Source organism: Panulirus ornatus, chromosome 16, assembly GCF_036320965.1.
Source record: "Panulirus ornatus isolate Po-2019 chromosome 16, ASM3632096v1, whole genome shotgun sequence".
NCBI classification, from domain to species: Eukaryota; Metazoa; Arthropoda; class Malacostraca; order Decapoda; family Palinuridae; genus Panulirus; species Panulirus ornatus.
This window is the reverse complement of record NC_092239.1, coordinates 17,749,387-17,777,230: the sequence shown is the minus strand read 5'-3', so window position 1 is coordinate 17,777,230 and position 27,844 is coordinate 17,749,387. Positions and strand designations below refer to the sequence as shown.

The 27,844-nt window shown below is 43.5% G+C and overlaps 1 protein-coding gene across 3 annotated transcripts in view; it reads left to right on the top strand.

The window, feature by feature from the left end:
* The window catches only part of LOC139754176 (uncharacterized), a 184,888-nt gene that overhangs the window by 132,875 nt on the left and 24,169 nt on the right, over window positions 1-27,844 (top strand). The window lies entirely within an intron of this gene.

The following is a 27,844-nucleotide window of genomic DNA, read 5'->3' as shown; positions in this document are numbered from 1 at the left end:
AAGAATATATATATATATATATATATATATATATATATATATATATATATATATATATATATATATATATATATATATATATATCATTATATTTTGCTTTGTCGCTGTCTCCCGCGTTAGCGAGGTAGCGCAAGGAAACAGACGAAAGAAATGGCCCAACCCACCCACATACACATGTATATACATACACGTCCACACACGCAAATATACATACCTATACATCTCAACGTATACATATATATACACACACAGACTTATACATATATACACATGTACGTAATTCATACTGTCTGCCTTTATTCATTCTCGTCGCCACCCCGCCACACATGAAATAACAACCCCCTCGCCCAAATGGGCGCGAGGAAGCTCTAGGAAAAGACAACAAAGGCCACATTCGTTCACACTCAGTCTCTATCTGGTCTATCCCTGGGGACAGGGGAGAAAGAATACTTCCCACGCATTCCTCACGTGTCGTAGAAGGCGACTAAAAGGGACGGGAGCGGGGGGCTGGAAACCCTCCTTTCCTTGTATTTTAACTTTCTAAAAGGGGAAACAGAATATATATATATATATATATATATATATATATATATATATATATATATATATATATATATATATATATATATATATATATATATATATATATATATATTTTCATACTATTCGCCATTTCCCGCATTAGCGAGGTAGCGTTGAGAACAGAGGACTGGGCCTTTGAGGGAATATCCTCACCTGGCCCCCTTCTCTGTTCCCTCTTTTGGAAAATTAAAAAAAAAGCGAGAGGGGAGGATTTCCAGCCACCCGCTCCCTCCCCTTTTAGTCGCCTTCTACGACATGCAGGGAATACGTGGGAAGTATTCTTTCTCCCCTATATATATATATATATATATATATATATATATATATATATATATATATATATATATATATATATATATATATATATATATTCTTTTCTTTCCTTGCATACTTGTGTGCCGTCTCCCGCGTCAGTGAGGTAACGTCGGAAACAGATGAAGACAGGCCGCATTTACTCGTATCCATTCTCTATCTGTCATATGCAGTGTATCGAAACTTCAGCCCCCTATCTATAACCAGGCCCCACAGACCTTTCCATTGTCTCCACAGGCCGCTTCACATGTCCTGGTTTAGTCCCCTCACAGCACGTCGCCCTATTTATACCACATCGTTCCAGTTTACTCTCTCACGTGGACTCCTCTCATCCTCTTGCATGTTCAGGCCCCCACCACTCAAAATATTTTTTCACTTTATCGCTCCATATTCGATTTGGTCTTTCCCTTCTCCTTTTTCCTTCTACTTCTGACACATTTATCCTCTTTGTCAACCTCTCCTCACTCATTCTCTCCATTTGTCCAAACCATTTCAACACACCCTCTGCTGCTCTCTCAACCATACTCTTTTTTACCTCCACACATCTCTCACTCTTTTATTACTTATTTGATCAAACCACCTCACACCACGTATTGTCCTCACACATTTCATTTTCCACATCTCCACCCCTCTACTGCACGTCGTTTGCAGCTCATGCCGTTCATCCATACAACATCGTTGGGACTACTATTCCTTCAAACATACCTATTTTCTCCCTCCCAGATAACAACCTGTCTTTGCACACAGTCTTCTGTGCTCGTAGAATCTTCGCCCCCTCACCCACCTTATGATCACCTTACGCTACCATAGTTCCATTTCCTGTTATATCCTATCCCAGTTATCTAAAATATTTCACTTCTTCCAAATATTCGACGTATTTTCTTTCAGCATAAGGGCCACGGTAGATTAAAAGTCCATGATACCCCGACTGAGTTGGGATTGGGACATAGCGAGAAAACAGTGTGTCTTGAAACCTCCGTGTGGCCAAGATAGCGGGACGCCTTCCTTACCTAGGCTTCGAATCCGACCCATGGTGTATATACATCTGTCTCTCTATCGATATATATGTGTGTATGTGTGTGTGTGTGGGGGGGGGGGGTGATTTACCTCTTGCTCCTGCCGCAGGAGTCCTTTCTCTCTTTATGAGTCTCCTGCAGCACTCAGGAAGCTAGCCACATCTACCAGTCGGCACCACACCATAGGTCATAAAGCGTTGTGATGCTGTGTGTGCGTCTGTGCGCAGAGGGTGCTGAGCAAGTAAGTAGTAAGTGCTCGATGTCTTCTTTATGGTAGCAGTATCGTGGGCATGAAGGGTCTTGGCATATGATGGAATCGGTGTTTGTAGTGTTATAGTGCTGGATAATGTCTAGAGTGAAAGCGACAGAGTGTGACTCGCGTTTGTCTGGGGAGTGTGGATTCTGATGGGTGTATGTCTGGAGAGGTAGAGTGAGTTAGGAGGTCGGATTTTTAGCGCTTGTTGGGTTAGTTTGCTGCGTTTGTTCTGTCGTTTTTATGCCTGCTGTGGGAGCGGGATGGTAGATGTGTGAGTAAAGGCAGGGGTAAGGCTTTTGTTTCTTCTTAAGGGTTGGTGGTTCGTTACAGAGTGGTTCGGGTAGCAGGGGTCTAGTGCTGTTTCACGAAACTGAATGCCGAGCAGGTTGAGGTGGGATTATCCGAGGAGCATCTTTGTTCCATTGTGAAGGTATTATGTTCTGAGTGAACTGTATATATATATATATATATATATATATATATATATATATATATATATATATATATAGATAGATAGATAGATAGATAGATAGATAGATAGGTAGATAGATAGATAGATAGAATTGTGCGGAGGAGGGTGGATGTACTGGAAATGAGATGTTTGAGGACAATATGTGGTGTGAGGTGGTTTGATCGAGTAAGTAACGTAAGGGTAAGAGAGATGTGTGGTAATAAAAAGAGTGTCGTTGAGAGAGCAGAAGAGGGTGTTTTGAAACGGTTTGGTCACATGGAGAGAATGAGTGAGGAAAGATTGACCAAGAGGATATATGTGTCAGAGGTGGAGGGAACGAGGAGAAGTGGGAGACCAAATTGGAGGTGGAAAGTGGAGTGAAAAAGATTCTGATTGATCGGGGCCTGAACATGCAGGAGGGTGAAAGGCGTGCAAGGAATAGAGTGAATTGGAACGATGTGGTATACCGGGGTCGACGTGCTGTCAATGGATTGAACCAGGGCATGTGAAGCGTCTGGGGTAAACCATGGAAAGTTAGTTCTGTGGGGCCTGGATTTGGAAAGGGAGCTGTTGTTTCGGTGCATTATTACATGACAGCTAGAGACTGAGTGTGAACGAATGTGGCCTTTGTTGTCTTTTCCTAGCGCTACCTCGCACACATTAGGGGGGAGGGGGTTGTTATTCCATGTGGGGCGAGGTGTCGATGGGAATGAATAAAGGCAGACAGTATGAAATATGTACATGTGTATATATGTATATGTCTGTTTGTGTATATATATGTATACGTTGAGATATATAGGTATGTATATTTGCGTGTGTGGACGTGTATATATATACATGTGTATGGGGGTGGGTTGGGCCATTCTTTCGTCTGTTTCCTTGCGCTACCTCGCTAACGCGGGAGACAGCAACAAAGCAAAATAAATAAATAAATAAATAAATAAATGAATAAATGAATATATATATATATATATATATATATATATATATATATATATATATATATATATATATATATATATATATATATATATATATTTTTTTTTTTTTTTTTTTTTTTTTTTCATACTATTCGCTATTTCCCGCGATAGCGAGGTAGCGTTAAGAACAGAGGACTGGGCCTTTGAGGGAATATCCTCACCTGGACCTCTCCTCTGTTCCTTCTTTTGGAAAAAAAAAAAAAAAAAAAAAAAACTCTATATATATATATATATATATATATATATATATATATATATATATATATATATAATGGAATTGTAGTAATAAGATGTGAGTTGTAGCTAACCTTTAGAGACGAGCTCCCACTGCTATAGAATAACTCACTTTTCCTAGTTGTTCTCCTGATTACAACACTTGTTAATGAAACATCATTGTAATATTTGCTGTCGGCATTCAAGTTTGTTTTACTTGTTTATTTACCGTGACATTAGATAAATTAATTCACATAAATAAATGGAACACTGCAAACCCCCAGTCCTCTCTCGATAATGATTTTATGAATATATATATATATATATATATATATATATATATATATATATATATATATATATATATATATATATATATATACACTGAGCATCAGAGTGGTAGAGGATGTATTGATCAGTTGTTTGCATTGAAGAATGTATGTGAGAAATACTTAAGAGACACGGATTTATTTGTCTATAGCATATATGGATCTGGAGAAAGGATATGATGCCTTGTGGAAGATCCTAAGAATATCCGGTGTGGGAAGAAAGTTGCTAAAAGTAGTGAAAGGTTTTCATCAAGGATGTAAGGCATTTGTGCGAGGAGGAAGGAGAGTGAAGGCTCGTCTGCGGCAGTGGTATGTGATAGTAGCATGTTGTCTAATTTGTTTATGGTTGGGATGGGGAGGGACGTAAATGAGAGAATCTGGGTGAGACGGTAGAGTATGCTGTGTAAGGCAAGATAGGGTCTGGGAAGTGAGTCAGTTGTTGTTTGCTGATGATACAGCAATGGTGGCAGATACTGAGTGCGAAACTGTAAAAGTTGGTGACTCGGTTTGGAAGGGTATGTAAAAGGAGGAAGTTGAAAGTAAAAGTGTATAAAACAAGGTTATTAGGTTTAGTAGAGTTGAGGTACAGGGTAGTTGAGGCGTGAGTTGGAATGGAGAAAGATTAGAGTTGAAGTGTTTTGGATACCTGGGAGTGGTCATTCCAGCGAATGGAACCATTAAAGCGGAAGTGATTCATAAGATGGGTGAGGGGACGCAGGTTTTGTAAGCACTGAAGAATGTGTGGAAAGACGACAGAAATAGATGAATTTGAAGGAATAGTAGTTCCAGCATTATCATGTGGGTGCGAGGTGTGAACTGTAAATAAAATTGTGCAGAGGTGGGTGGATGTGTTGGAAATGAGATGTTTGAGGACAATATGTGGTGTGAGGTGGTTTGATCGAGTAAGTAATGAAAGGGTAAGAGAGATTTGTGGTAATAAAAAAAGAGTGTTGTTGAGAGAGCAGATGAGGGTGTGTTTAAATGGTTTGGACATATGGAGAGAATGAGTGAGAAAAGATTGACAAAGAGGTTACTTGTGTCTGAAGTGTGTGTGTGTGTGTGTGTGTTTGATGGGGGGGGGGAGAGAGAGAGAGAGAGAGAGAGAGAGAGAGAGAGAGAGAGAGAGAGGGAAGGAGGGTGAGGAGACAAAATTGGGGATGAAAGGATTGAGTGAAAGATTTTTTCTTTTTCTTTTAGCGATCGGGGCCTGAACGTGCATGAGACTGAAAGGCTTTCACGGAATAGAATGAATTAGAAAGTTGTGGTATACAGGGGTCTGCGTGCTATCAATGGATTGAACCAAGGCATGTGACACGTCCATGGTAATCCATGGAAAAGTTTGTGGAGCTTGGTTTTGGTGCATTACACATGACAGAGAATGGATGTGAGCGAATGCGGCCATTCTTCGTCAGTTGCTGTTTACAGGAATCGGCGATAAGGTATGAGAGAAAAATTATATATATATATATATATATATATATATATATATATATATATATATATATATATATATATATATATATATATATATAATTCTAAACAGCAAATTATAATTGTTTATCATAATTCCTGTTATTTTTTTTTGTATTTTGCTCGAGCACAGGTGGTCTGAAACCTTATCATTTCTCACAGGATGGAGAGTGCATGTATGAATTTTCCTACGTGAACTTGGAAGACATTACCGTAATTATCGGGTGGTACTTGGCCTCTACTTACACCAACTGATTCAGTATTGGAAGCATTCCCAGGGCAAACATAACAAAGGCCTCTGTGACGTCATCGTTGAAACACGGGGCCTTTTAGTGAGACTCAAAATGGCCTGCAATGGCGCAACTCCCGAAATTTGAGCGACCATTTTTTTCTAACGTAAGAAAACGTGTGTGATGGCCTTTGTTAAAGCTGCCGTCCACCTATACTGCTATAGTGTGTGGCGGAGGGACGGTCTGGCCGGGATATATTGTCTATACTTTATCTAATTTCTCTTTACTTTATTATCTAATTTTCCTTTATTGTATTATTTAATTTATCTTTACTTTATTATTACATCTTTCTTTATTATTCAATTTTTCTTTACTTAATTTTTTAATTTCTCTTTACTTTATTATTTAATTTCTCTTTATTTCATTATCTAATTTCTCTTTACTTTATTATTTAATTTCTCTTTACTTTATTATCTATTTTCAGTTTATCTTATTTAATTTTTCTTTACTGTATTATCTAATTTCTCTTTATTTCATTATTTAATTTCTCAATCTTATCATTTGATTTCTCTTTACTTTATAATTTAATTTCTCTTTATTATTTCTCTTCACCTCATGTGATCATCAGGGGAAGATAGTGCTATGTTATACCTTAAGGAAAAAGGGGAACAGTGGAAAACTGTGTGTGTGTTTAGGGCAGTACTGCTTTATGGCGTCGCTACTCAAACCCTGTCACTGCAACATTGCCTCTGGTTTCCAAATGCTCTCTCGGCACTGCTTTTAAACCTTTCACTGCAGGGGTGCTGCTCTGTACAAACATTGTCACTGTTACCATAAGTAACCTTATCACTGTATTGGTATCGTAACTTCACTGCAGCACTGTCTTAAGCCTTTCAGTGCAGCACTGATCTGAACCCTTTACAGCAGTGATGTCGTAAGCCCTTCAGTGCAGCACTGTTTTGACAACATCACTGCTACACTAACGTAAGAACCCTGTAAATCGAAGTACGCCCCAACTCTTCACTGCTGGTCTGAGGTCGATCATATCCTTCCCGTGGACTCAGCAGTGACTTCGTGAGTCCCTTTCACTGCGGCAGTGACACATACTTCCTCGCTCTAGAACCTGAAGCATCGTCTCCACACCAGCGCTTCCTCTCCCTGCAGCAGATCATACTGGAGTGCTCCCTCTCCCTTGCAGTACTGCCTCTCTCTGAAGTATTCCCGCTCCCTGCAGTATACTGCCTCTCACTGGAGTATTCCCTCTCCCTGCAGTGCTTTTCTCACTGAAGTATTCCTCTCACTGCAATACTCCCCTGTCACTGCATTACTACCCCCTCATTATCCCGTTTCCCTGCTGTACTTCGCCCCTCACTGCAGTACTTCCCTCTCCATGCTGTACTCCCCCTACACTGCATCTCTCACTACGGTACTCCTCCCTCCCTACAGTGCTCCCTCTCCCTTTAGTACTCCCTCTCACTGCAGTAGATTCTCTCAGTGTAGTACTCCTCCCCCCTCTCTCACTGCAGTACTCCCGTCTCCCCGCAGAGCTGGCCTCTCACTGCGGTACTCCCATGTCCCTGCAGCAAGGTCTTAGCACATTATTATCATGCAAATAATTTTACATATCCTTACATGCTCAGTCAGGCTGCTTCCATGGCTTCTCGCTCCAACTTTGAATGTTCATTTCGAGTTGAGAATTCTCTCGTCTTTTTCTTTTCTTAATTACTGTACAGATATATTGTAGATAACCTTCATTTATTCCCATTTTGATCATTGGTTGATGAATTTGTCTTCGTTAATCTATCGTCTTTATCATATTCATGTTCGTAGTTATATTCTTCAGTCTGAATGATCCTTTAGTTAGTCCGGAAGTGAGATGATAATTAGCCTTGTTAGGAGACCTCGTTATCAAAGCCGTCAGCAGGTGGCCATTGTCAGCAGCTTCGTTATAAAGCCAGGAAGGAGCACAGTCTGCGTCCTGGTTGCCACAACCTCTCGTTTAGAGAGACATGAGCGGGGTCGATTTTGCTTCATCGTCAGCATCTTCGTCATAAAAGCCTGTCGCTGTATCCTTGTTCGTTGTCAGCAGTAGTCTCTCTCTCTCTCTCTCTCTCTCTCTCTCTCTCTCTCTCTCTCTCTCTCTCTCTCTCTCTCTCTCTCTCTCTCTCTCTCTCTCTCTCTCTCTGTTCGCTGTCAGCAGCAACAGCTGCGGTGTAATTTTCGTTGTCACCGGCTTCGTTATTAAGCCAGCAAGAGTGCCCGTGTTCGTGAGCCGCCACACCACGTCATCAGATCAGAGGAAGATGATGACCACCTCCTCGCTCGTCCCTCTCCACCCGCTCCCTCAAGACCTCCCTAAAATCCGGCTCTTCAGCTCCGTAGGGAATTTCATGAACCTGATGTCCCTCAGAAATGCGTTATTGGCGCCGTCAGGTTTAAGGGGGGGGCGGGCGTCGTGCCGGCATTTTTATGCCCGAATCCTGGAGGAGTCACGGAGTGTCGAGGCTTCTGGCCCCCGAGACGAACCAACGCGTGGCCAGAATATTTCCAATGAAGGCGGCTTAGCCTGCCCACGGCTGCTCGACCCCTCACCACCAGCACCGGCGCTCAGCACTGACTCTCTCTCTCTCTCTCTCTCTCTCTCTCTCTCTCTCTCTCTCTCTCTCTCTCTCTCTCTCTCTCTCTCTCTCTCTCAGCCGCCCGCCGGTAGCAGTGTTCAGGGCTGCCTTCCAATCCGCCATTAGCGGTGCTCAGGACTTCCGTTCCACCCGCCACGCGCGGTGCTCAGGACTGTCTCTCAACCCACCAGTAACGGTGCTCAGGACTACATCTCAGCCCCTCAGCACTGGTGCTCAGGACTGCCTCTCAAACCCTCCGTCAGCGGTCCTTACTACTGCCTCTCAAACCCTCCGTCAGCGGTGCTTACTACTGCCTCTCAAACCCTCCGTCAGCGGTGCTTACTACTGCCTCTCACACCCTCCGTCAGCGGTGCTTACTACTGCCTCTCAAACCCTCCGTCAGCGGTGCTTACTACTGCCTCTCAAACCCTCCGTCAGCGGTGCTTACTACTGCCTCTCAAACCCTCTGTCAGCGGTGCTTACTACTGCCTCTCAGACCCTCCGTCAGCGGTGCTTACTACTGCCTCTCAGTCCATTAATAGCAGTGCTCAGGACGACTTACCAGCCCATCAGTAGTCGTGTTCAGGACTACCTCTCAACCCTCCAAATGAGGTGTTCGGTACTGCCTCTCCACCTGCCACTAGTGGTGCTCAGGACTGCCCCTCAGCTCACCAGTGACGATGCTCAGGACTGCCTCTCAGCCCTGCCGTATCGGTGCTCAGGACTTACTCTCCACCTAACAGCAGCGGTGCTCAGGACTGCCTCTTAAGCCACCGGCACCAATGCTCAGGCCTGCCTCTCACCCCATTAGTAAGGATGCTCAGGACTGCCTCAAATCACCATTAACAATGCTCAGGACTACCTCTCCTCCCACTAATGGCGATGTTCAGGGCTGTCTTCCAGTCCACCATTGACTGTGCTCTGGACTACTTCTCAACCCATCAATAGCGATGCTCAGGACTACGAAACTTGGACATGTCTGAAATTAATATCTTCCTGAGATGTGCATTAATTCACCTGACCTTTAACCTGACGTGTATGGGTCGCACCGTAGTGTCAAGGGTCGTACCATCGTGATGAAGGGTCATACTGTTGTGTGCACACATTGTGAGGAATACATCTTTCCCTTGATGGCACTTGATTGTCATAGTCCTCCGTCTATATCCTCGTTTTCTGTTTACTTTAGTCTCATGCTTTTTTGAAGGGGTCTCTTATTTATTGTCACCCGGTTGGCTGAGCCTGCAATCCCCTTTCTTCTATCATATCACATTTTCTCTCATATTTTAGTGGTATATTCAAGAGTTCCTATAAACTATAAAGTATGATTTTATTCTCGATATCCGCTTTCTATTTGCCGTGGTGTAAAGATATATCTGGCCAACGGTGATCTTTATCTTATCTTTACATAGTTTTGTGTAAGATATTTTGAAAATTGGTCTTGATATTTTTTTTTTGACTCACGTATGAGTAGAGTAGGGAGGCTAGGTTTTCATAGGGTTGGGTAAGGTGTAGAACAAGGGACATTTAGTATGTGATGGAGTAAGGTAAGGCAGATTAAGGCAAAACAGAAGTTCTAAGGTAACTTAGGGTAGGGTATGGTGGTGTTGGCATGAATTAAGGCAAGGCAGGTTACTGTTAGCGTAAGATTTATTAAGGTGGGTTAGGGTGGGGCAATTCAAGTTGAGGATACACAAGGGTAAGGTAGGAAGGAGATGGTTCGAGTATGTTGGGGTAGGCTATTGCAAGGTAAGGATGGGTAAGCTGCATCTGGGTAGGGAAAAGCGGGATATGATATATTAGGATACTTTATAATGTAGTATGAATAGGGTAAGGATGGTTAGATTAGGGTAGGGCAGAGTGACGTAGGTTAGATAGGGGTAGGTTAGTTTAGAGAAGGGTAACTTAAGGTTAAACAGAATATCATGAAATTAGTATTGGCAGGGTGACGTAAGATAAGGTAAGGGTAGGTAGGGGACATTAGGTAAGAGGTGAGATTTATGTGCTGGAAGTTGAGGAGTGGGGAGGGAGATTGAGGTAAGGTAATGTAAGGTAGGTTAGGTGGGGTAGACTAGGGTAAGGTGTGCCGTTCCATGAAATTCCCTGTCTAGTGTAAAACTCCATGGTGGTCCTCGTTCGGTGTACCATTCCACAACAGTCCTCTTCCGCTGTGCCATTCCCCCGTCCAGTGTACAGTCACGACGGGCTTCGATCGGTGTACCATTCCAAGACAGTCCTCGTCCACTGTGCCATTCCTCGATGGTCATCGTCCAATTGTAGCACTCCACGATGGTCCTCACCTATTGTACCATTCCACAATAGTCGTCATCCAGTGCGCCATTCCATGACGGTCCTAGTACAGTGTACCATTCCACGACGGTCCTTGTCCATTGCTGTTGTTTACCGTGACGTCATATGGACACCCGGAACTTGCAAAATGTCAGCAGACTTCCTCTCTCAGCCCACTCCCTGGCGAGACACTGGCCCTAGTGAAAGGTTTCATAACTGAAGAACGTAAGGAATTCTATTCAGGAAAGAGAGGGAGGCGAAGAATTAACACGTGAATAATCTCTTTTTGTGTAATCAATGGGAATGAATAACCAGCATGTGAATGATAGGTTTTTGTACGATGTATAATTTCCATTAGAAATGCCTTGCCGACAAGTGAATATTTTCTTGTATAACAGATGAGAAAGACCAACAGATGAGTAAATAAGACCTAACTTGATTATCATATCTTTGTTTTATTGTATAATATTCAACAGCCTGAGGAGAGACAAGTAAGGATTTTCATGTATGAAAGTTGAGCAATGATGAATAAACGTGCGGCTTCGTTGAACACAAATGATATTGAAAGAGAAAACGATGCAGCAGGTGTATCGCATCACACAACACAGTGTGTGTTAGACAAGAGACCCGGTCATTCTTGGTAATGTACCCACACCGTCTGGGGATGCTCACATCCTCTTAATGGCTGGCAGAATTGGCTACGTGTGCCCAAGGAGTAGACTCAGACACTCTGCAACACTTAACGCAACACTGTAAAACAAAATAAAACCCACTGAGGAAAAGAAGAATCGAACTGGAGTCTTAGCTGTAAGAAGACCATTGATCCAGTGCCAGGTGTGGAGAAGAACAGGTCCTCAGAGATCCCCAGCCTCTATTTCCGACCTCAGGGAAAGAGGGTTATTTAGATTCTCACAGTCCCGTGCCCTACGGCTGAACTGACTATATTTACATTCTCTCCCACCTTGGGATAATAGACTCGCACAGCTTCTGGTTGTCAGGATGATGGATATCAAACTTTTGGAGCGCGACGTTGCCGCTCTGCAGGGCACGAAATATAATTGCTCACGAAGGATATGGTTCTTGATGACACGACGCATGCGTACAATTGCGTGACCTTAAAAACTATGGTTGGAAAGTCGCGTCATCATATGACCCCGAGGGTCATGTGATCGTGTACAAGAGCCGTACCCTTCGTGCTCAGTGGTTTGTTGTTTTCAAGGGTCGTACCATCATGCCCAATGAGCCTTGGTGCTCAAGGGTCGTACCATCATGCTCAATGACTCGTGATGTTCAAGGGTCGTACCATCATGAACAATGACTCGTGTTGTTCAAGGGTCGTACCATCATGCTCAATGACCCGTATTGTTCAAGGGTCGTACCATCATGCTCAATGACTCGTATTGTTCAAGGGTCGTACCATCATGCTCAATGACTCGTATTGTTCAAGGGTCGTACCATCATGCTCAATGACTCGTATTGTTCAAGGGTCGTACCATCATGCTCAATGACCCGTATTGTTCAAGGTCGTACCATCATGGTCAATGACCCGTATTGTTCAAAGGTCGTACCATCATGCTCAATGACTCGTATTGTTCAAGGGTCGTACCATCATGCTCAATGACCCGTATTGTTCAAGGGTCGTACCATCATGCTCAATGACCCGTATTGTTCAAAGGTCGTACCATCATGCGCAATGACTCGTGTTGTTCAAGGGTCGTACCATCATGCACAATGACTCGTATTGTTCAAGGGTCGTACCATCATGCTCAATGACCCGTATTGTTCAAGGGTCGTACCATCATGCTCAATGACCCGTATTGTTCAAGGGTCGTATCATCATGCACGATGACCCGTATTGTTCAAGGGTCGTACCATCATGCTCAATGACCCGTATTGTTCAAGGGTCGTATCATCATGCACAGTGACCCGTATTGTTCAAGGGTCGTACCATCATGCTCAATGACCCGTATTGTTCAAGGGTCGTACCATCATGCTCAATGACCCGTATTGTTCAAGGGTCGTACCATCATGCTCAATGACCCGTATTGTTCAAGGGTCGTACCATCATGCTCAATGACCCGTGGTGTTGAAGGGTCGTATCATCGAGCTCAATAGTCCCGTGTGTTCAAAGGTCAGGCTATTGAGCTCACATTTTTTCACCTCAGAGAAAGGAAAAGTAAGAATTGATATTTCCATCCTGCCTTGAGCCTGGGAATATATATATATATATATATATATATATATATATATATATATATATATATATAGATGATTTTATTATCATTGTTATACATAATCGCTGTTTCCCGCGTCAGCAAAGTAGCACCAGGAAACAGAGGAAGAATGACCCATCCACTCACACACACATATACACACACACGCATATATATCTATTTATTCATTATACTTTGTCGCTGTCTCCCGCGTTAGCGAGGTAGCGCAAGGAAACAGGCGAAAGAATGGCCCAACCCACCCACATACACATGTATATACATAAACGCCCATACCCGCACATATACATACCTATACATTTCAAAGTATACTTACATATTATATACATAGACATATACATTTATACACATGTACATATTCATACTTGCTGCCTTCATCCACTCTCGTTGCCACCCCGCCACATATGAAATGGCACCCCCCTCCCCCGGCAAGCGCGAGAGGTAGCGCTAGGAAAAGACAACAAAGGCCACATTCGTTCACACTCAGTCTCTAGCTATCATGTATAATGTACCAAAACCACAGCTCCCTTTCCACATCCACGCCCCACAAAACTTTCCATGGTTTACCCCTGACGCTTCATACGCCCTGGTTCAGTCCATTGACAGCACGTCGACCCCAGTATACCACATAGTTCCAATTTACTCTATTCCTTGCACGCCTTCCACCTCCAATTTGGTCTCCCACTTCTCCTCGTTCCCCCCAGCTCTGACACATATATCCTCTTTGTCAATCTTTCCTCACTCATTCTCTCCATGTGACCAGACCATTTCAACACACCCTCTTTTGCTCTCTCAACCATTCTCTTTTTATTTCCACGCATCTCTCTTACCCTTTCATTACTTACTCGATCAAACCTCCTCACACTACACATTGTCCTCAAGCATTTAATTTCCAACATATTCACCCTCCTCCGTACAACCCTATCTATAGCCCACGCCTCGTAACTATATAACATTGTTGAAACTACTGTTCCTTCAAACATACCAGTTTTTGCTCGCAGAGATAGCTGTTCTCTCCTTCCACACATTCTTCATCTCTCCCAGAACCTTCGCCCCCGCCCCCGCCCCCGCCCCCACCCTGTGACTCACTTCCGCTTCCATGGTTCCATCCACTGCCAAATCCACTCCCAGATATCTAAAACACTTCACTTCCTCAATTTTTCTCCGTTCAAACTTACCTCCCAATAAACTTGTTCCTCAACCCTACTGTACCTAATAACTTTGCTGTTATTCACATTTACTCTCGACTTTGTCCTTTCACACATTTTTCCAAACGCAGTCACCAACTTCTGCAGATTCTCACACGAATCAGCCACTAGAGCTGTATATATATATATATATATATATATATATATATATATATATATATATATATATATATATATATATATATATATATATATATTCATTTCATTCATTTCAAGCTAAAAGTTTGTTTCTAAATTGTTCTTACATTTTTCATATGTATATATATGTATGTGTGTGTGTGTGTGTGTATGTACATATGTGTGTGTGTGTGTGTGTGTGTGTGTATGTATATATATATGTATATTATCCCTGGGGATAGGGGTGAAAGAATACTTCCCACGTATTCCTCGCGTGTCGTAGAAAGCGACTAGAGGGGACGGGAGCGGGGGGCCGGAAATCCTCCCCTCCTTGTATTAACTTTCTAAAATGGGAAACAGAAGAAGGAGTCACGCGGGGAGTGATCATCCTCCTCGAAGGCTCAGAGTGGGGTGCCTAAATGTGTGTGGATGTAACCAAGATGTGAAAAAAAAAGGAGAGATAGGTAGTATGTTTGAGGAAAGGAACCTGGATGTTTTGGCTCTGAGTGAAACGAAGCTCAAGGGTAAAGGGGAAGAGTGGTTTGGAAATGTCTGGGGAGTGAAGTCAGGGGTTAGTGAGAGGACAAGAGCAAGGGAAGGAGTAGCAATACTCCTGAAACAGGAGTTGTGGGAGTATGTGATAGAATGTAAGAAAGTAAATTCTCGATTAATATGGGTAAAATTGAAAGTTGATGGAGAGAGGTGGGTGATTATTGGTGCATATGCACCTGGGCATGAGAAGAAAGATCATGAGAGGCAAGTGTTTTGGGAGCAGCTAAATGAGTGTGTTAGCGGTTTTGATGCACGAGACCGGGTTATAGTGATGGGTGATTTGAATGCAAAGGTGAGTAATGTGGCAGTTGAGGGAATAATTGGTATGCATGGGGTGTTCAGTGTTGTAAATGGAAATGGTGAAGAGCTTGTAGATTTAAGTGCTGAAAAAGGACTGATGATTGGGAATACCTGGTTTAAAAAGCGAGATATACATAAGTATACTTATGTAAGTAGGAGAGATGGCCAGAGAGCGTTATTGGATTACGTGTTAATTGACAGGCGTGCGAAAGAGAGACTTTTGGATGTTAATGTGCTGAGAGGTGCAACTGGAGGGATGTCTGATCATTATCTTGTGGAGGCTAAGGTGAAGATTAGTATGGGTTTTCAGAAAAGAGGAGTGAATGTTGGGGTGAAGAAGGTGGTGAGAGTAAGTGAGCTTGGGAAGGAGACCTGTGTGGGGAAGTACCAGGAGAGACTGTGTACAGAATGGAAAAAGGTGAGAACAATGGAAGTAAGGGGAGTCGGGGAGGAATGGGATGTATTTAGGGAATCAGTGATGGATTGCGCAAAAGATGCTTGTGGCATGAGAAGAGTGGGAGGTGGGCTGTTTAGAAAGGGTAGTGAGTGGTGGGATGAAGAAGTAAGAGTATTAGTGAAAGAGAAGAGAGAGGCATTTGGACGATTTTTGCAGGGAAAAAATGCAATTGAGTGGGAGAAGTATAAAAGAAAGAGACAGGAGGTCAAGAGAAAGGTGCAAGAGGTGAAAAAAAGGGCAAATGAGAGTTGGGGTGAGAGACTATCAGTAAATTTTAGGGAGAATAAAAAGATGTTCTGGAAGGAGGTAAATAGGGTGCGTAAGACAAGGGAGCAAATGGGAACTTCAGTGAAGGGCGTAAATGGGGAGGTGATAACAAGTAGCGGTGATGTGAGAAGGAGATGGAATGAGTATTTTGAAGGTTTGTTGAATGTGTCTGATGACAGAGTGGCAGATATAGGGTGTTTTGGTCGAGGTGGTGTGCAAAGTGAGAGGGTTAGGGAAAATGATTTGATAAACAGAGAAGAGGTAGTAAAAGCTTTGCGGAAGATGAAAGCCGGCAAGGCAGCAGGTTTGGATGGTATTGCAGTGGAATTTATTAAAAAAGGGGGTGACTGTATTGTTGACTGGTTGGTAAGGTTATTTAATGTATGTATGACTCATGGTGAGGTGCCTGAGGATTGGCGGAATGCGTGCATAGTGCCATTGTACAAAGGCAAAGGGGATAAGAGTGAGTGCTCAAATTACAGAGGTATAAGTTTGTTGAGTATTCCTGGTAAATTATATGGGAGGGTATTGATTGAGAGGGTGAAGGCATGTACAGAGCATCAGATTGGGGAAGAGCAGTGCGGTTTCAGAAGTGGTAGAGGATGTGTGGATCAGGTGTTTGCTTTGAAGAATGTATGTGAGAAATACTTAGAAAAGCAAATGGATTTGTATGTAGCATTTATGGATCTGGAGAAGGCATATGATAGAGTTGATAGAGATGCTCTGTGGAAGGTATTAAGAATATATGGTGTGGGAGGCAAGTTGTTAGAAGCAGTGAAAAGTTTTTATCGAGGATGTAAGGCATGTGTACGTGTAGGAAGAGAGGAAAGTGATTGGTTCTCAGTGAATGTAGGTTTGCGGCAGGGGTGTGTGATGTCTCCATGGTTGTTTAATTTGTTTATGGATGGGGTTGTAAAGGAGGTAAATGCAAGAGTCCTGGAAAGAGGGGCAAGTATGAAGTCTGTTGGGGATGAGAGAGCTTGGGAAGTGAGTCAATTGTTGTTCGCTGATGATACAGCGCTGGTGGCTGATTCATGTGAGAAACTGCAGAAGCTGGTGACTGAGTTTGGTAAAGTGTGTGGAAGAAGAAAGTTGAGAGTAAATGTGAATAAGAGCAAGGTTATTAGGTACAGTAGGGGTGAGGGTCAAGTCAATTGGGAGGTGAGTTTGAATGGAGAAAAACTGGAGGAAGTGAAGTGTTTTAGATATCTGGGAGTGGATCTGTCAGCGGATGGAACCATGGAAGCGGAAGTGGATCATAGGGTGGGGGAGGGGGCGAAAATTTTGGGAGCCTTGAAAAATGTGTGGAAGTCGAGAACATTATCTCGGAAAGCAAAAATGGGTATGTTTGAGGGAATAGTGGTTCCAACAATGCTGTATGGTTGCGAGGCGTGGGCTATGGATAGAGATGTGCGCAGGAGGATGGATGTGCTGGAAATGAGATGTTTGAGGACAATGTGTGGTGTGAGGTGGTTTGATCGAGTAAGTAACGTAAGGGTAAGAGAGATGTGTGGAAATAAAAAGAGCGTGGTCGAGAGAGCAGAAGAGGGTGTTTTGAAATGGTTTGGGCACATGGAGAGAATGAGTGAGGAGAGATTGACCAAGAGGATATATGTGTCGGAGGTGGAGGGAACGAGGAGAAGAGGGAGACCAAATTGGAGGTGGAAAGATGGAGTGAAAAAGATTTTGTGTGATCGGGGCCTGAACATGCAGGAGGGTGAAAGGAGGGCAAGAAATAGAGTGAATTGGAGTCATGTGGTATACAGGGGTTGACGTGCTGTCAGTGGATTGAAGCAAGGCATGTGAAGCGTCTGGGGTAAACCATGGAAAGCTGTGTAGGTATGTATATTTGCGTGTCTGGACGTGTGTATGTACATGTGTATGGGGGGGGGGGGGGTTGGGCCATTTCTTTCGTCTGTTTCCTTGCGCTACCTCGCAAACGCGGGAGACAGCGACAAAGTATAAAAAAAAAAAAAAAAATATATATATATATATATATATATATATATATATATATATATATATATATATATATATATATATATTATACTATTCGCCTTTTCCCGCGTTGAGAACAGAGGACTGAGCCTTTGAGGGAATATCCTCACTTGGCCCACACTTCTGTTCCTTCTTCAGGAAAACAAAAAAACGAGAGGGGAGGATTTCCAGCCCCCCGCTCCCTTCCCTTTTAGTCGCCTTCTACGACACCACTTCCCTGGCTCTGTACCAGCATGTAACCACCACTTCCCTGGCTCTGTACCATCATGTAACCACCACTTCCTTGGCTCTGTACCAGCATATAACCACCACTTCCTTGGCTCTGTACCAGCATGTAACCATCACTTCCCTGGCTCTGTACCATCATGTAACCACCACTTCCCTGGCTCTGTACCAGCATGTAACCACCACTTCCCTGGCTCTGTACCAGCATATAACCACCACTTCCCTGGCTCTGTACCAGCATATTATCACCACTTCCCTGGCCCTGTACCAGCATATAACCATCACTTCCCTGGCTCTGTACCAGCATGTAACCACCACTTCCTTGGCTCTGTACCAGCATATAACCACCACTTCCCTGGCTCCTCCAGACTCCATAAAGCTGGGCTTGTACGAGCGAGCCAGGCTCACCTCTCCTCCCCATGCGGGACCAACATCGCTGAAGGCATAAACGTGGCGAGGCATATTCCTACTACCTCCCTCCCCTCCCCCCTCCCCCAACTGCTGTGGTCCGAGAGGAGTTTATGGAAATATTGCGTTCCATCGTCATGGGGTGTGGGTGGAGTGGGGGGGTTGACTTCGAACCCCTGCAATACGGGAGGACTTCCAAAGGAGGGAAAGAAGGAAGAGGAGGGATCCTCAGGTGTTTAGGAGGTAGAAGAAGGAAGGAGGAACCCATGAGAGTGGTGGGGGGGGTGAGGAGAGAGAGAGAGAGAGGGGGGATATTATACCCAGGAAGAGAGGGAGTGGAGCAGAGGTGTGGGAGAGGCAAACGTGAGGTGTTGTACACAATGGGTGAGGAGGGATGGCCGGGGCAGGTGCGCCCGGTGGTGGGTCGGTCCTGCAGCTGTTGTGATGATGATGATGGTCATGATCCCGTGCTGCAGCATCAGCAGTGAGTGTTGCTTGTCCTATACTCTGCCACAGCGGGAGGAGGAGTGCGTGTTGTTGCAGGTGTACCAGAGCCCTGGACACGGGGAAGCATTAGTGAACAACATGGAGCGTTGTATCGTAGCGACAATGTCATCTCCCACAGTGTATAATGCTGCATTGATTAATACATCCATTAGTAATATGGGGTCACCATGCCAAGCTTGTTTTATGCATGCAGTGGTCTTTTGTATGGATATTGTGCGTGTGTGTGTGTGGGTGTGTGTGTGTGTGTGTGTCTGTGTGTGTGTGTGTGTGTGTTCTCCACTGTGGGTGGAGGCTGTGTTGATGGCTCTGTATCCCCACATCAGTGAACGTGGCGAGAGAAGAGACGTGCAGCTCGTTCTCGTCTTATCCTCCTTCAGTACAAGTGAATATTCCTTGAACACGACGTTATCATCCTTGAGCACGGGGTTGTGACCCTTGAGCACGACGGTACGACCCTTGAGCACGACGGTACGACCCTTGAGCACGGCGGTATGACCCTTGAGCACGACGGTACGACCCTTGCGCTCGACGGTACGACCCTTGAGCACGACGGTATGACCCTTGAGCACGACGTTACAACCCTTGATCATGGTGGGCCGACCCTTAGGTATGATGGCATGGCCTATGACCTGACCCTTAACTGGCCCCACGAGTGTGGAACTAAAGTACACACACACACACACACACACACACACACACACACACACACACACACACACACACACACATTTACACTGAACTAAGGACTTAACATGAGATTAAGCAAGAAACATTTTCAAAAAGAATGTAAATAAGTACTTTTGATACCATAAGAGGGATGGATGAATGGAATGGACTGAACAAAGATGTGGTAAATTTGGAGAACATACAGAAGTTTAAATAACTGTGTGATAGTACAGGATGTTTGAGAGATGGGACCCCACGAGTGTTGAACTCCCTCCTCATGTTATGATGGGTCATGAGAAACAGGTAATTGCACGCTATGTGTTGTTCCAGCTATGGTCTCTCTCTCTCTCTCTCTCTCTCTCTCTCTCTCTCTCTCTCTCTCTCTCTCTCTCTCTCTCTCTCTCTCTCTCTCTCTCTCTCTCTCTCTTCTCTCTCTTTCTCTCTCTATTTCTTTTCCTAGGCTCACAGTTGTCTTTAATATGCAAGTCAAATCTAATTAATAATGTTAATTTCCTTTCATATTTTCGCGTTGTAATATACTTACGATATTTTGCAGAATTCAAAATTGGATTTTAGTGTTTCATCAATATCTACGTACACCTGACGAATTAATTTATTTACATATATATATATATATATATATATATATATATATATATATATATATATATATATATATATATATATATATATATATATATGACAAAGAGCGACTCAGTGTACACGGCTTTTATATTATCTTTCGTACTAATTGCGTGCTTGGTGCGGTATGGAACGAACTGTAATGGCAGAACTTTGGAGAGCATTAATGGAGAACACGAGCATCACCCATTAGTTCCGTATGGAACAGCTCTTCTGGCAGAAGTTAAGTGAACTGTGTCAAGAACACAGACTTTAGCCATTATAGTCGGTTATATAATGTTTTCCATTGGTGACTTTCGTACAGTTTTGTTATGTAGGTTCTTTTTTTTCTCTCTACTGTCTACATTTGCTGCTGCTTAGATCTGCTGCATACTATATGCATCTGCTGCCTCTGCTGCTGCTTGGATCTCCTACTTTCTGCTACATACAGCTGTTGCTGCTGCTGCTGAAGTTACTGCTGTTCCTTAGGTCTGCTACCTGCTGGATACAGCTGCTGCTGCTACTGTAGTTACTGCTGTTCCTTAGATCTACTACCTGCTGGATACAGCTGCTGCTGCTGCTGTAGTTACTGCTGTTCCTTAGATCTACTACCTGCTGGATACAGCTGCTGCTGCTGCTGTAGTTACTGCTGTTCCTTAGATCTACTACCTGCTGGATACAGCTGCTGCTGCTGCTGTAGTTACTGCTGTTACTTAGGTCTGCTACCTGCTGGATACAGCTGCTGCTGCTGCTGTAGTTACTGCTGTTCCTTAGATCTACTACCTGCTGGATACAGCTGCTGCTGCTGCTGTAGTTACTGCTGTTCCTTAGATATGCTACCTGCATACTGCATGCAGCTGTTGCTGCTGCTGCTGCTGTGAAGGCAGAGTTGTCGTTACGTGCTGCTTCGTAAAGCCTGCTACCTGCTGTGGCTATTGTTGTTCCTGTAAAGGATAAAGGTACAAGAATAGAACAAGAGCAGGAACTGTAGCCATGGCAGGAGGGCGGGCCCCACTGGCGTTAAAGCTGACACTCTGCGTCTCTGTTGTCAGCTGAAGACACAGCACAGGTCACATGGGCTACGTAAGACGTCTACCGTAAGCTCTGAGCTAATGGCGAGACTTAGGCCACCTTGACCCTATCTGACCTCTCCTTTGAGCTAAAGACACGACACAGGCCACCTAGACTACATCTGATCCATGCTTTGAGCTGAAGGCGCGACACAGGTCACCAAGACTACATTTGACGTATGCTTTGAACTAAAGACACCACGCAGTCTGCTTGCCACTGCTCTCACAGCCCACACCCTTCACCCACCCTGAGCACTGAGCATAAAACTAACCAGACAGAACTCTATATTTTCCTTTCATAAACGTTACGCAAATCTCAGTATTTTCATGTGCGTTTCTTTACATACGGCTTGAGTGAACTCACAAGAGATCGCAATACACTCAGGGTTTTGAGTGCATGATATCCGCCCTCTGGGAATGAGAGTGTGGTTTGTCGTGAGGGCACACAATGGCGTGTGTTCCCTGGTGTTTACGTCCTTCGCTCCTGTTCATGGAGGGATTCCATTCAAGTTACTCAGCATCGGTGGACCAGACCGTATGACCTTTGAGCACGAGGCTACGATCCTAGAGCACGGGAAGTGAGCCTTGAGCACGAGGCTACGATCCTAGAGCACGGGGAGTGAGCCTTTGAGCACGAGGCTACGATCCTAGAGCACGGGGAAGTGAGCCTTTGAGCACGAGGCTACGATCCTAGAGCACGGGGAAGTGAGCCTTGAGCACGAGGCTACGATCCTAGAGCACGGGAGGTGACCCTTGAGCACGGAGGTTCAACTCTCGAGCACGACCGTATGATCGTGGAATATGATGGTCCGGCGCTGAACTTGGCCCTAGTAGGGCCAGACCATCATACCCGCGAGCCGTACCACCATAGCCAGTTTCCTCCACTGTATTTTGCTGGACCAGAACAATGGGTTAGAACTGTTCTTCTCGGATGGGTTAGAACTGTTCTTCTCGGATGGGTTAGAACTGTTCTTCTCGGATGGGTTAGAACTGTTCTTCTCGGATGGGTTAGAACTGTTCTTCTCGGATGGGTTAGAACTGTTCTTCTGGGATGGGTTAGAACTGTTCTTCTTGGATGGGTTAGAACTGTTCTTCTGGGATGGGTTAGAACTGTTCTTCTGGGATGGGTTAGAACTGTTCTTCTGGGATGGGTTAGAACTGTTCTTCTCGGATGGGTTAGAACTGTTCTTCTTGGATGGGTTAGAACTGTTCTTCTCGGATGGGTTAGAACTGTTCTTCTTGGATGGGTTAGAATTGTTCATCTTAGATGGGTTAGAACTGTTCTTCTCCGATGGTTAGAACTGTTCATCTCGGATGGTTAGAACTGTTCATCTCGGATGGGTTAGAATTGTTCCTCCGATGGGTTAGAACTGTTCATATTGGATGGGTTAGAACTGTTCTTCTCTGATGGTTAGAATTGTTCATCTCGGATGGTTTTAGAACTGTTCCTCCGATGGGCCAGAACTGTTCATCTTGGGTTAGAATTGTTCTTCTCCGATGAGAGGAATGTATAACATGCTCCAGAAAGAGTCAAGGGTACATGACTAGTCTCCCGATCACCCAGAAGTGGAATCAACCTGATGGTATACAGGGGACGACGTGTTGTCAGCGGACTGAACCAGGGTATGTGAAGCATGCGGGGGAGCCATGGAGAGGTCTGTGTGGCCTGGATGTATATAGGGAGCTGAGGTTTCGGTGCATTGCTTTCTGATGTGAGGGAGGGAAGCAATCGTGCTCATGGAGTTTCGTTCTGCATCTCTCTTGGCCACCATGAGGGCTGGTGTTGTTGCCTATTTGCGTGCATATTGGAAAGGGGGAAGCTTTACACACTCGTGGGGCTCCTCCGCCTATTATCATCCTTGCTTCTTTTATCATACAGGTGTGTGAATTTTCCACTGGTGTTCGCATCTACTTCCTCTTCGAATATCTTGTGCCACATGTCCATAGTTCTCATTTGCTGAAGAAATGCTTCCTCCCTCCCCTCTGTGAATTTCTTAACTTCAATTGTTTCCTCTTGTTCTGGACTCCTCTAACCTCAAGGGACTGTTCTGGGTTAACGTTCTCATGACCATCTGTGAATCTACGTAAGTATCGTTTTCCTTTACTCTTCTTTCTGAAGTGGACAGGTCCAGGGCTATCCTCTTTTCCTCGCAGGTCATTCCACTCGGGTCTGGTACATTGTTACTTTCCTTTTCCATCATATCCGGCAGTTCCACCTGGTTCCCCTGGTGAGATCGAGGGTACGTTTTAAGCATCTTGCAGTCAATAAATCTGAAAAGAATTTTGACATGATCTTTCTCATTTGATGTTCGATGATACGTTTGGCATGCTGTCGATCACCGGGTCTCCCTCAGTACGACCCCTGTAAGTTATTACCCACCAGCACGACACTTGCCGTCTGGTCTGGTCAAACAACTTCCCATCAGCAAGACTTCATTGTCCAGTCAAGTCTCATTAGCCATTTCTCCAACCACTACTGCGTTAGGTCTAAGTCGTTTTGCAGTATTGAGAAATCCCTGTTCTTTCTTACTTCTCTCATAGTTTGGTTATCATCAGCAAACATATTCAGGTATGATCCAGCTCTTCTGGTTAATCAGTTACGTGGATCAGAAACAGTAGTGGTTCCCAACACTTATTCTTGAGGTCCCCATTTATCTCCCTAGCTCGGAAGTGCTGCCCTGTCATGTTTTCTTCTGTTCCCAACAGTGAGGTGGCTGTCACTCCAACTGAGCAGCTCTCCTCTGACCCCAGACTGAGTGGCTAGTTTCACCATCAGTCCCTTGTGGGGGTCAGTATCAAAGGCCTTTTGGCAGTCCACAAAATACTATACCCAGCCATTTTTCACGCCCCCAAAGTTTGACGATATCTTAAATGTTTTAACGGGGGAATATTAGTCTGTGGAGGTTTAGTATGCTTTCCCTACATGTGGCCAGATCTGGGGTGATTTAATGACGGAAATGTGAGTTTTTTTGGAGAGGGATCTGATGATCCAGCCTCCCCCAGATGTGGACGGCACCTGGGGATGTTTTAATGGAGAGAGAGAGAGAGAGAGAGAGAGAGAGAGAGAGAGAGAGAGAGAGAGAGAGAGAGAGAGAGAGAGACGACGAACGAGTTTCCGGGGTGTGGTGTGCCTCCCAAGGTAGCAGTGTGGAGGTAATGGCCGGGAGTTTTATGGCTTACTCCAGTCCACTAAATTCGCGTCTCTCTCTCTCTCTCTATCCGTCTCACCACACTCTAATCCTATCTCCTCAAGCCTTGTCTCTGCTGCTGCCGTCTGTGTCTCAAAGGATGGTCGCTGCTGCTGCTGCTGCTGGTACTGTGCCATCTCGTGTCTTGTAATGAACGTAACTGAGAGGTTATGAACATCTTGTAATCAAGAGACAGAGTTTCTTAACGTCTTGTATTCTAATTACCAACTGAGAGATGATTAGTATTTCGCAGTATATTTCTTGACTGATAGATAATCTCCTTTACAGACTAAATTGATTGAGAATAGATGACACGTACACTTGCTTGAGTTAGAGATACATAACAGATTACATATCATGCTTTGATTGAGAGATAGTATCGCATGATGACTTTACTAAGGTAATAGCCTCACCATTGATCTCTTCATTGTGAGATCCTGCATATCTTACTTTCTGTCATTCATAGAGAAAAATGATCTTACTGATTATCACTTGACTGAGGTTATATCACGTCTTTACTGAGATACACAGGAATCTGACTGATTATCACATATTTCCCTTATGTTCTTCTCCATACCATCCTCCCACCTGATCTTGTACAGTCCTTGTGGTACCATCCATCATTGTCTCCGTGGTCGTCTTCTTCCCCTGTCGGTCTTGTAGATCTTCATCATGTAGACCTGACAGTACAGTCAGACACAGACGGACACTCCAATCACTGGTACAGAGTACAATAAACCACTGCAGATCCACATGAATGCACGATGAAGTGAACCTCCCATGAGTAACGCAAGTGATGAGAAACCATGGTATGGAACAGTCGACCATCGAGGCTACTGGAGAACACTAAAAACAGATGTCTTGTTCATGGAGTGAGTTAACCTCTAGTGATGTGTTTCTCAGCTGCTGATTCTGAGGTTTAAGATTTGGAAGATGAGAAATTGATTCAGAAACCTGTGTCAGGCACTGATGACTGTGCTTGAGCTCCTCGCCCCGCACTGCAATGTTCCACGTATTGAACACAGGCGTCACAACCTCCGTGTTGACAGGTTGTCACGGACTCTGTCGTTACTCTCAGCGTACACCTTCAGCTCATGTTTACCCCCGCTACCCCATGTCCACAGGTTCCTTGACTGTATTTAAGAATGGTACCACAGGCAGGAGGGTGCGTGGCGTGGCTGATCTGACACGTTTGTGTTTCGCTCCGCGAGTTTGTGGTGGATGGTGATGATGTCTCTGATGTTGGTGGATGGTGATGATGTCTCTGATGTTGGTGGATTATTACCAGTTTGTCTGGTACTGTATCATTACCTCGCGTGTTTCTTAATTACTGTATCATTACCTCGCGTGTTTCTTAATTACTGTATCATTACCATGCGTGTTTCTTAATTAGTGTATCATTGCCAAGCGTGTTTCTTAATTACTGTATCATTACCATGCGTGTTTCTTAATTACTGTATCATTGCCAAGCGTGTTTCTTAATTACTGTATCATTACCATGCGTGTTTCTTAATTACTGTATCATTGCCAAGCGTGTTTTTTAATTAGTGTATCATTGCCAAGCGTGTTTCTTAATCACTGTATCATTACCATGCGTGTTTCTTAATTACTGTATCATTACCATGCTTGTTTCTTAATTACTGTATCATTGCCAAGCGTGTTTCTTAATTAGTGTATCATTACCATGCTTGTTTCTTAATTATTGTATCATTGCCAAGCGTGTTTCTTAATTACTGTATCATTACCATGCTTGTTTCTTAATTACTGTATCATTGCCAAGCGTGTTTCTTAATTACTGTATCATTACCATGCTTGTTTCTTAATTACTGTATCATTACCATGCTTGTTTCTTAATTACTGTATCATTGCCAAGCGTGTTTCTTAATTATTGTATCATTACCATGCTTGTTTCTTAATTACTGTATCATTACCATGCTTGTTTCTTAATTACTGTATCATTGCCAAGCGTGTTTCTTAATTACTGTATCATTACCATGCTTGTTTCTTAATTACTGTATCATTGCCAAGCGTGTTTCTTAATCACTGTATCATTACCATGCTTGTTTCTTAATTACTGTATCATTGCCAAGCGTGTTTCTTAATTACTGTATCATTACCATGCTTGTTTCTTAATTACTGTATCATTGCCAAGCGTGTTTCTTAATTACTGTATCATTACCATGCTTGTTTCTTAATTACTGTATCATTGCCAAGCGTGTTTCTTAATTACTGTATCATTACCATGCTTGTTTCTTAATTACTGTATCATTGCCAAGCGTGTTTCTTAATTACTGTATCATTACCATGCGTGTTTCTTAATTACTGTATCATTGCCAAGCGTGTTTCTTAATTAGTGTATCATTACCATGCTTGTTTCTTAATTACTGTATTATTGCCAAGCGTGTTTCTTAATTACTGTATCATTACCATGCGTGTTTCTTAATTACTGTATCATTGCCAAGCGTGTTTCTTAATTACTGTATCATTACCATGCTTGTTTCTTAATTATTGTATCATTGCCAAGCGTGTTTCTTAATTACTGTATCATTACCATGCTTGTTTCTTAATTACTGTATCATTGCCAAGCGTGTTTCTTAATTAGTGTATCATTACCATGCTTGTTTCTTAATTACTGTATCATTGCCAAGCGTGTTTCTTAATTACTGTATCATTACCACACGTGTTTCTTAATTACTGTATCATTACCACGCGTGTTTCTTGATTACTGTATCACTACCGTTCGTGTTTCCTTAATTACTGTATCATTACCACACGTGTTTCTTAATTACTGTATCATTACCACGCGTGTTTCTTATTTACTGTATCATTACCGCGAGTGTTTCCTTAATTACTGTATCATTACCACACGTGTTTCTTAATCACTGTATCATTACCGCGCGTGTTTCCTTAATTACTGTATCATTACCACACGTGTTTCTTAATTACTGTATCATTACCGCGCGTGTTGCCTTAATTACTGTATCATTACCATGCGTGTTTCTTAATTACTGTATCATTACCACGCGTTTCTTAAATGCTGTATCATTACCTCGCTTGTTTCTTATTGTATCATTACTATGCGTGTTTTTAATTACTGTATCATTACCATGCGTGTTTCTTGATTACTGTATCATTACCACGCTTGTTTCTTAATTACTGTATCATTACCATGCGTGTTCCTTAATTACTGTATCATTACCACGCGTGTTTCTTAAATACTGTATCATTACCTCGCGTGTTTCTTACTGTATCATTACCATGGGCCCTTATTAGTTACTGTATCATT